This window comes from Lagenorhynchus albirostris, chromosome 16, assembly GCF_949774975.1.
Source record: "Lagenorhynchus albirostris chromosome 16, mLagAlb1.1, whole genome shotgun sequence".
Classification (NCBI taxonomy): Eukaryota; Metazoa; Chordata; class Mammalia; order Artiodactyla; family Delphinidae; genus Lagenorhynchus; species Lagenorhynchus albirostris.
In genome coordinates, this window is record NC_083110.1 from 57,656,656 (window position 1) to 57,667,724 (window position 11,069).

An 11,069-nucleotide genomic window follows, 5' to 3' on the forward strand; every position below is an offset into this window, starting at 1 on the left:
CTGGGGAGTTTGGATCTGATTCTTCAGGTACCAGGAAGAGGTAAGTCTGTCATGGGAATAAGTGGGAAGGTAGAACATGGACTTAAGGTCAAGTTTTCCTAGCTCTGCCATTTATGACTTAAGCCTCAGAGGTATAGCAGAGATAATAAAGCGATGAGCGTTACACAAAATAACGTATAAAAAGTACGTATCACTTTTTAAGAGCCTGACACACAATAAGCACTCAAATATTAACTCTAAAACCTATATGGGACAGGTCACATCAAAGGGCTCTCAGTTCCCATGTGAAGGAGGAGGCTCTGGAGTGGGATACCCCTGACCTCCTATTTTTTAACTCTGGCTAACTTTCCATTTTTTATGTGGAAAAATCATTGTGGGACCACAAGTACACATCTTAGGAGAATTCTCTTTAAGAAGCTCAGAGGAATTCATACACCTGCCTCTGGCATTATGCATAGATTTCTCTAAAGCAGAGCACAGAAAGCCAGCAGCTGAATTTGAGAGTGCTGGGCAGTCTCTCCAGGACCTGGTGTCAAACTTTGGGTTTGTATAGTCCTCCCAACCCCTAGTTTCTGTGAATTTCACATTCATTTTAACATCGTCTGTATGTGCAGAATAGTTTATATATCAAACGTGAGAAAGGAAAAATATTTTATGTATATATTTATAAATGCATACAAAAGCTCATCAGATCCCAGTAACTGGTCTTCTCCAGGATAGGTTATGGTGTGCATAGAAACAGAGGTTGGGGGACTTCCCTGGTGGTGCAGTGGTGAAGAATCTGCCTGCCAATGCAGGGGACACGGGCTCGAGCCCTGGTCCAGGAAGATCCCACATGCCACAGAGCAACTAATCCCGTGAGCCACAACTACCGAAGCCCGCACGCCTAGAGCCTGTGCTCCACAACAAGAGAAGCCACCGCAATGAGAAGCCCATGCACCGCAACGAAAAGTAGCCCCTGCTCGCTGCAACTAGAGAAAGCCCTCGGGCAACAACAAAGACCCAACACAGCCAAAAATAAATAAATAATAATAAAATAAATTGGATATTATAATAACGCCCATCCTCTAACAGTGTTCCTATGATGATTTAAATGCAATAATGTTTGTTCAGGAAAAAAAAAAGAAAAGAAAAGAAACAGAGGTTGGAGGGACACTTACTTCCTACTCTTTTGAAATTTTTGAAGAACCATGGATGTGTATTAGCTATTTAAACAAATTAAAATTTAAAAATATAAAAGTATTTCTGCTTTCCTATAACAGAGGTATACCAGATACACTGTTTGTTTAACCTCCAGTTTTACTTTCCAGTGCCTTGTTTAGTCCGAAGTCAGAGCAGTGAATGAGGTGACAGTCTTGGTTTCTATCCCTCACTGCAGGGCTTAGAACATTTCTGTGACCCAGGCCTCCCAGCTGGGGAATGGGGAGAGTGGCACTCGCCACATTTCCCACAGGGGTAGCATTGAGAACTGGCTATCTACTGGTAAAGGATTTCAGGATCTGGGAATGAAAGAGAATAGATTAACACAAAATACTCTTGCTTTTTAACCCCACATAGTTCTAGGGAAATCTAATATAAAGGCTTCAGATCCATTTACACTTGCTGCACTAAAGACGAATGTTAGTGACATTGACAATTGTCATTTTCTTTGTAAACCTACTTGGTGACTGGGAGCTACAGGAATCTTGCTATATGAGCCTGCTCTCTTTGAACAACAAAGTCTCAGTCTGACCTACCTGAAACAGACAGGAAACCTGCCCACCTGAATTACAGGTCTCAGCTGAGAAGCAAGGTTTGGTATCCACACAGTCTACCTGGATAGCATTTGCCTAACTGGGTCCAGTGACTGTGGCTTATCTTTCAATGAGGTTCTCCCTTCCTACCCTCTGTAGTGCCCTCATCCAGGGTGGGATGCACAGAAGGCATTTAACAAAGGATGGCTGAACTAATGGCTGGCTGGCTGCTTGGCTGACTTGGGAGTGCCCTCACTTTACAGACAGGGAAACAGAGGCACACAGAAAGGCACTGCCTTGAATGAGTTCCATTATATAAGGAATCACTGGTTGAGGCAGGAGTCCCAGTTCATCTCTTCTACTCTCTGAACAGAGAATGCTTGAGAAACTCCTGCATTTCCATCTTCAAAGTCAAGGAAATAAGAGAAGCAGTTGTAAAACAAGACCTGAATCTAGACAATCCAAGTAAACGACTCAGCCCCCATCCTTCCCCAGATCTGTTTCCCCATCTGTAAAATAAAATAACGGTATAGGTAGGGTGATCGCTCAGGTGTTCCCTCTACTCTGTACACACAGCCCTATGTACACCAACCACCTTGGACTATCTCTTCCTCCAAGTAGTATTCTTTAATTCCTTGAGTTTCTCAAGAGTTTCAAGGGGGCGCTGTGAATCTGGTTACCGGGCAGCCAGCAGGCTCTCCCTTCCTCGGAGCTGCCCAGCTGCTCCATCTCCCTGCTGGTAACCAAGCCCTTGTCTGCCTTTCGAGCCACCCAGCCCTTTCTTATTGTTGCTGTCTGTTTCCATTTGCTCCTTTTATTCTCCAGGTTTTCCTTGACTCTGATGTTTTTCCCCCTGCTGCACAACAAGCCCTTCTGATCTCTGTGAAAGGCAAACCCGTGTCATTCTTCCAAATCATCATTGTATGACATGTTTTTATATCAGCCGGACAAAGGAGCTATTTGATCAGGGGGTATGGTGTGTGATTGTAAGAAATTCAGCTAGTCGGTGGCAACCATTGTTCCCCAAGCGGCTCCCTGACCCCATTCTGTTCCAGGAAAAACTCCCTGAGAGTGGCCTCTATTCATGGAGTCACACCAGTCCCCAGCCGCGCTCCAGGAGCGCGCTCAGTTCCTAGCGCTGTCACCGATAGCTGCCCGGGCCACCCTTTAACTCTTTCATCAGCATTAGGTTTCCAACCCCACAGCTGTTATCACGGCCGTGAGCTCAGGGGGTTAGAGATATAGGCATGCTCTCTGCTCTCCCTCTTATCTGGGAGAAATTCAACCTTCCTTTGAAATGGTCATTTGGAAATTACCCGTCTGCTGCTTTCAGCACAGCAGGCCTGGCTAGCACGCCCGGCCCTCCTCGGTTTTCCCCCAAGGACAGCCTCCCCAGGTCTGCCAACTCACAGGCCCTGCTGCTCCGCTCTGGGCCTCCTGGTTTGGAGTCTGGTGGTACCCCATGACTCTTTCTGATTGCCTGAGGTGGGGCCCCCGAGTCTTTGGCAGATTGTTAATTAGTCCCCTAAAGATGAGGAAGTACTTCCACACACTAACAAGTATTACTTGCTTGGTCTTCCCTTCCCTCCAGTACACGTGGGGCCCCTATGTGTGTAAGGCTTTGTATTGGGTAGTGTAGGAGAGGTAGAACTATATAAAAACTGGCGCTGAGAACTCAACGCATCAGGGAAAACGAGGCAAGTAGTCATGTATCTGCAGAAACATCCATAATATTTTCTCATTATTAACGCTGTGCCATTAAAACAGTCTGAGATATACCCAAACTATCCTGGCCTAACTGGTTGGCACACAGGCTACCCAACTTGTTGGAGTGCTCAAAACCATATACAGTTGGGAGCTATGTACCTTTCCAAAGATCCACACACTTAGCTCCCTAAGTGTGTGGATCTTAGCATTACACATCTGCAGAACAGCACAGAGAACACTGGAAGATTCTGTGAAGCATCTTAAAACCTAATAGCTTTGGGATTTTCCTTATTTTCACTATACAGAGACTAGACATGCAGGAACTCACGCAAAACCAGTGGCTGAGCAAACACTCAAACCTAGAGCCTGTGGTTCATTTCTCCCCTGGTTCATTTTTTTAATTCATTAAGTTCTGCTTTTCTCCAAGAAGCTGGCAGTAGATCAGACTGTTGCCAGTTCTCTCTAACTTCTATCAGGGTGTCACGGAGCTCAAAGCCAATAAATGTGCCAACTCAAGAGTCTAGAATGCTAGTTATAAAGCAGAAACTAACACACCAATGTAAAGCAATTATACTGCAATAAAGATGTTAAAAAATTAATTAATTAATTATTTTAAAAAGAGTCTAGAATCCTAAATGAGGCTCCTTCTCAGCCATATCCCCAATCAGTGTTTCTGTGCCTTGAGCCAATAGAATGGCCTTTCCAGTAAGAGAATCTTAGTCTGGCTCCTCCATTTCAATTCCCCTTTGGCCCCAAGGCAACAGCCACAATGTAATAGCTACAATATTAACAGCTATCCGTAGTGACCAAATAATTTGTTTTCCAAAGTACTAATTCAGGTTACAACATAGATGAACCTTGAAAACATTATGCTAAGTGAAAGAAGCCTGACCCAAAAGGCCACATATATGAATCCAGATATATGAAATGTCAAGAATAGGTAAATCTCTAGGGATAGAAAGTAGATTAGCAGTTTCCAGGGGCTGGGAGGAGGGAGGGAATGGAGAGTGACCGCTGATGGGTACAAGGTTTCTTTTTAGGGTGATGAAGATGCTCTGGAATTAGATAGTGGTGATAACTGCACAACTTTGCCAATATACTAAAAACCATGGAGCTAAATAGTGGTGATAATTGCACAACTTTGTCCATTTACTAAAAACCATGGAATTAGATAGTGGTGATAATTGCACAATTTTGTCAATATACAAAAAAACCACGGAATTGTATGCTTTAAAGGGGTAAATTTTGTGGCATGTGAATTATACCTCGACAAAAAAGAAAAAAGATGGGGGGAGGGTAATACCACCTAAAAAAGAGAGTTTGTCATCCAAACCAGGATCAAGACACTCTGAGGTATTAATAATTACTCTAGGAAAATATGCATAAGCCAGGATGTATGGTCAGTCCATCTAGAGAAAATGAACTTGATCCCTGTGTGCCACCTCCCTTTACATCTTCCCCAAGGGGCCTAAGAATGGCCTAGAGTCAACTCAGTCCAGGATTCCCGGGCCACAATGGCCCCAAGGACTATGTGAATTCATGTTCTCATTCTTCTTAGCTTTTCTGCTCCTGAATCCCCCAAGCCATTTGAGATTCTGTTTCTTCTTTTATTTATTTATTTATTTATTTATTTATTTTTGACTGCTCTGGGTCTTCGTTCTGTGCGCGGGCTTTCTCTGGTTGTGGTGAGCCGGGGCTACTCTTCGTTGCGGTGCGTGAGCTTCTCATTGTAGTGACTTCTCTTGTTGTGGAGCACGGGCTCTAGGCACACAGGTTTCAGTAATTGTAGCACATGGGCTCAGTAGTTGTGGCTTGCGGGCTCTAGAGTGCAGGCTCAGTAGTTGTGGCGCACGGGCTTAGTTGCTCCGTGGCATGTGGGATCTTCCCGGACCAGGGCTCGAACCCATGTCCCTGCCAATCCCCTGCATTGGCAGGCGATTCTTAACCACTGCGCCATCCGGGAAGCTCTCTGTTTCTTCTTGAATGTCCCTCCTCTTTTGTAATAAGCTTTAAAGGTTTTCTCTACTGTGACATTGGACCTCTTCCTACTCACCCAAGATTCATCCACTCATCAATTCATTCAGTTATCAGACAATTAGATGGTACCCCCTGTGCCAGGTAGTCAGTATAGGGGCCGAGGAACATAGATTAAAAAGTCAAGTTTCCTTCCTTCCAGGAGTTCACTTTCTACTGAGAAGGTTGACATTAAAGTGAAAGGAAGTAGAACCACTTTTGAGATAGAAGAGTGTATTGGGTACAGGGAGGCCCAAAGGAGCGGAGAGTTAACTCTTCCTGAAGCTGGGGGTGTCTAAATGCCCACCACTTGATTCCCCAGAGGGACTAGGAATGGGCCTACTTGTGGCATCCCACACGAGGAAAGCAGCTTTTTCTGCCCTTGGTTTCCTCTCCCGTTTCCCCACTCCCTCGTGGTGCCTGCTCCTCGGTGGGCCCTCAGCCCCTGCAGCACACTGGGACACTACCTTCTGCAGCTCTGGAGCCTCTTTCCTGGGAATGACCTAAACTCCAACTCAGATTCCCATTCTCTGGATGTCATCTGGATCTTTCCTGCCTAAGTGTACTGTGTTCTTGCCCACTTTTCTGCCCACTCACAAAGGCTTATAAGGTTAAGCCTCTTGACCAAGGTCACACAGCTGGTTAGTAACAAAAGCCAGGCTAGAACCCAGGTTTAGTCCTCGAAGTGAAGTCCTTCTGAGCTTCCAATGAGGGGTTTTATTTTCCTAACAAAGTGCCTGTAACCTGAAGAGAAACCCCAGTCAATCTTAAGTCAGTTTTTTGTTTTGTTTTGTTTTCTATGTTTTTGCTTTAGCCGTCAGCCTAGGCCATTCCAGGGGTGGTCATTAAGTAAGTGATTAGCGACACCCCCCCCCTCAGGGGGGCATGTCAAGGTCTCAGCACAAACATCAAGCTGGAACTTCTGATCGCTCACAGCCTGCCTGTGTAACCCCAGTCCCTGTGCCATGCAGCTCAGAACCCACATGCCAATGGTGCTTCTAACTAGGCAGAAAGAGCAATGGGATTTGTTCCCAATTAATACAGAAGAAAAGGTTCACACTGGGAGGAGTCTGAGGCAGAAAATCTGGGAAGTTAAGAGCTTGGGTTTTAAATGCCAACAGATATGGGTTTAAAGTGAAGGAATGCATTCCTTCACTTTTCTGAACCTCAGTTTCTCCAGTTGTAAAATGGGGATAACAACTTATTTAGGGAATAAGATCTTCATGGGGATAACCACTACTGCAGAGTAGTGTTGTGAGGATGAAATGAGGTGAGTCGTGTAAAGAAAGGTCTTACTTAGTACAGTCCCTGGTAGATAGTAAGCACTTAATAAATGGTAGCTATTATTATTATTTTCTAAAACTACTTCTAATCTTCAAAGAATCCAAAACCCTGGAGATTGTTGGTCAAGTCTCCTCAGATGTTTGCAGCCCCCTAATTTGCCTCATAATGGCAAGGTCAAACACTAAGGCATCCAGATTGGACTTCATTCGTGTATTTACCAAAATTTATGAAGCACCTACTATATTCCAAGACTACTGGAGGAATTATAGTTATCAATAAGTGTTCTCAACAGAATAACACGTGAGCCCACAGAGGATTGCCTGGGAGATATCATGGGGAGGAGGCAATTTCAGGTTTTGAAGGGCACATAGGGGTTCATCCAGGTAGTGAGAACAGCACGTGAGAAGACAAATGCATGGGAGAGCATGGAGTACTTGGGAACTGGTCAAAAGATCTGTATCACTAGACTCTCCCACAGAAGTACAAAGAGATAAGTTTGGAAAGTTGTAGGCAGACTTGAATTTTATCCTGTGGGCAAGTGGAAACAGGGAAGATTTTTGAGCACACAGGTGACTTGAAACAATCTTTGGCTTTGTTTAGAAATTTTTGTTTTGGCTGCTCTGTAGTAGGAAGATTGCAGCATGAGCCCCAACATTTTGGGGGCTGGGGAGGGGTCCTGGCCTGCCTCTGCTCTGGCACCCAGGAGAGGGAGAAGTGGGTTTCCTCCCCACTTTTTGCATGTGCTTTCAGCTCATCCAAATGTCACACAGGTTCTGAGGGACTTTCAAAGACTTCAGAATTTTATCTTTAACAAAACAGGGCTGAGGTGAATTCCTCTCAAAGTACTTATTGTCGGTAGTATTCAAAACTGGTATTGATCTTGGAATTCAGACTCCTGAATTTTTTTTTTTAATCCACACTTTAATTAATTTATTTATTTTTGGCTGCGTTGTGTCTTCATTGCGGTGTGCAGGCTTCTCATCGCGGTGGCTTCTCTTGTTGCAGAGTACCAGCTCCAGGCGTGTGGGCTTCAGTAGTTGTGGCACGTGGCCTCAATAGCTGTGGCTTGAGGGCTCAGTAGTTGTGGCTCATGGGCTTTGTTGCTCCATGGCGTGTGGGATCTTCCTGGACCAGGGTTCGAACCCATTTCCTCTGCATTGGCAGGTGGATTCTTAACCACTGTGCCACCAGGGAAGCCCCAGACTCCTGAATTTTACCTGACTCCTGGTTAATCAGCTGTATGACCTTGGGCAAGTTAAGTTTCTATTCCTTAATGCCTCTTCCTTTCAACCAGGGGGGAACTCTTCCCTCCCAGAAATTCCCTAGCACCATGTTGGTACCTGTCTTAGGTAACTTTTTCCATTACATTCTGCTCTGCATTGTTAGTCATTGGCGTGCTTTGCAGATTGGAAAGACTAGAGTCAACAGATCTGGCTTTAAATCCTGGGTCAGCCACTGACCAGCTGTGTGGCTTGGAGACATTATTTAACCTTGCTCAAGTCTAATTTCCTCCTCTGTAAATTTGAAATATTGATACCTAGCACATTGAATCATTAGAAGGTCAGTAGAAAGAATAATTAAAATAAAGTATGTAAACACTGCCTGAAACATTAGGCACTCACTAAAGAATATTTATGTGAACACACTACACACACACACACACACACACACACACACACAAGAGTGCACTGTGGTCCTGGTATCTAAGCACTTTGCTTAAAACATTTATGAATATAGACTCAATAACAATATCGATATTGCATTCATGCCTCGATTTTCTTATTTTTAAAAGGTAATACTATCTGACTCATCCTCACAGAACAGTTGGAATAAAATTGAAAAGCACACCCATTTTTAATCACCTATTTGATATCTGACCATCATTTGTATATGCAGTTTCTCCTACTAGACTGTAAACTCCCCAGAAACAGGAACAAAATAATTGCTTTCCCTGTGGATGAGAGGTGGAGTTGAGCCTAGGGCCTGGTGCCTGGCAGTGGAAAGAATCCTTTTTAAGCCCCACATTTCACATGGAGCCTGTCCCCATGTTGGGAGGTGCCCCCCTGCCCAGCTCACAACCCATTCTCAGTTGTCACCTTTGCTGACCACACAGGCTCAACGTAGGCATCACAAACGTTGACTTCAAGTTTGTCCTTGAACATGATATCCTTAGTTTCTTAGTCCAAGCCCCAGTCACTAATGGCAGCCAGCAGCCAGACCTTCAGATGCCCAGATGTTGGGGAAGCGAGCAGGGACCAGCGGGGTCTGTCTACCCACGGGGCAGGACCAGTACTTGGTGCTGACCCCAAAGGATAGTCATCTTGGAAGTCCGATCTAGAGAGGCCGCAGGTGAAGGGCAAGGCCACAGCCTCTGACTAAGCTCCTGGCCTTCAACACAGCAAAATGACTCCTCCTCAGAGCCCAAAGCTGCCTGCCACTCGGCAGTACCACACGACGACAGCCCAGCCCCCGGGACCCAGCCCACCACCTTACCTTTTCCCCTTTCCAGGTCGGATCAACTTCAAGGCTCCTCTGAAACGAAACATTCTGCTGGGTTGGGATTCGCTGTCTGCCTTCAGAGCCACACCAGAGCAGCCTAGTAGCTCAGCTAAGAGCCAATCTCAGCCACTTGGAGGCCTGGAGCTGTTCTGGAGGTGGAAGAAAAGATTCCCTGTTGGCTCCCAGAATACTCAAAGTCCTTGGCCCTCTGAAGTTCCTTCTAATCTACGTTTGAACCCTTAGAGGCAGGCAGGGTGGGGGTTGAGCTTGGGATAATCCACTTGGCCCGCTGAGGGCTTCTTCTTCAGGGCTCTGGGCTCCTGGGCAGAAAGGGGAGGAATCATTCTAACAACAAGACTAGCATTTATTGAGTGCTTCCTCTGCCCAGCACTGCTCCGAGTACTTTATCTGTGCTACCGTTTTGGGCCTCCACCTGTAAGTAGGCATTATCATGAATCCCATTTTACAAATGAGGAGACTGAGCCCCAGAGCAGTAAAATCACTTTCACAAGGTCACCAGGATCCAAACTGGAGAAATGACCACTCACAGCATTTGCATGGTCACACACGATGGCTTGAGGGGGAAAAAAGAGTTTATTTGGACATTAACTGGGGTTCTCGGGCTCTAATAGGGGATTTGAAGACTTTAGAGCCTGGCGAAGCAGAAGGTGCTTCAGCACTTCAGAGTCCAAAGGCCCCAGGGAGATCCTAGGTTAACCACTAACTAGCTCTACCACTTGGGGTAAATTGCTTAACTCCTCTTAGCCTTAGTTTCCCCAACGGTAAAATGGCACTGGTCATACTGACCTTACTGGGCTATTGTGAGGATGAGAAATAACACAGCTCCCTGGCACCTGATGCGTTCTCAGTAAACGGTAACTGAGGTTCTTACTCTTCCCTCCCCTCCCTTGGGTGTCCTGGCAGGCCTGCCACTGACCGACCCAGCGGCCCCTGGAGTAAGTGGAAGCAGCTGGGAGGGGGGCGGGGAGGAGGGGAGGGGGCCGCTTAAGGAACTGCAGACCAGCCCTGAGGGCCTCACAGGGGATATTGGCCCTAGCCACAGGTGCACCAATTACTCTCCCCTGGAAAGCCTGGGGGTGCACTTCCCCCTCATTTTCCCACTCGGCTCCGCTGACCCCTGGGTCTGCAGCAGGCGGTGGCAGCTTCCCGGCACCAGTCCGCTGGCTGGTCGTTGGTCTTCAGGTTTCACAGCCTCCCTGAGGCTCCCGGTGCTTTGCAAGTTTTCCCTCCCTTTCCCGCCGCTTCCCAGTTAGCCTGGGAGCCTCTCTGTGGCAGCTCAGGTTTCATTCCTGGGAGCTTTGTTCCAAATGGAAGTTTCTGGTTGGGATAATCCCTGGGTGTGAGTGGTCATTGCAGGAAGAGATGGGAGCCTCTCTGAGAGGCTGTGGGAACAGGCCTGCTTGTCCAGGTGCTGAGGAGGGAGAGAGCTCGGCACCTTCCCAGCGGGGCCGAGGCGGTGGCCTGAGCCCACCCAGCCCTTCCTCTCTAGAGTCTCCTTGCCACCATCTTGCCCTGGAGGCACAGAGGACCCTGCCGGGCTCAGGCCCCCATCTCCCTCACCACCTGCCCGAGTGGGGATGTTGGGCACGAAGGGTGAACCTGAGGGGGTCCCGACCCCTGAACCACCCACAGCAGGTATCGCTTACATCTGTTCTATGACATACCCCCCTATATATACAGGTTTTCCTCAGGAAATAAGGTTCTGCCGCTAAAAATTTTTTGAAAACAAATAATCTAGGTCAAACCTTTCACCTCCTAGATGACGACACTAAGGTTCAGGAAAGACAAATTACCCTGAGGATTCCACAGCTA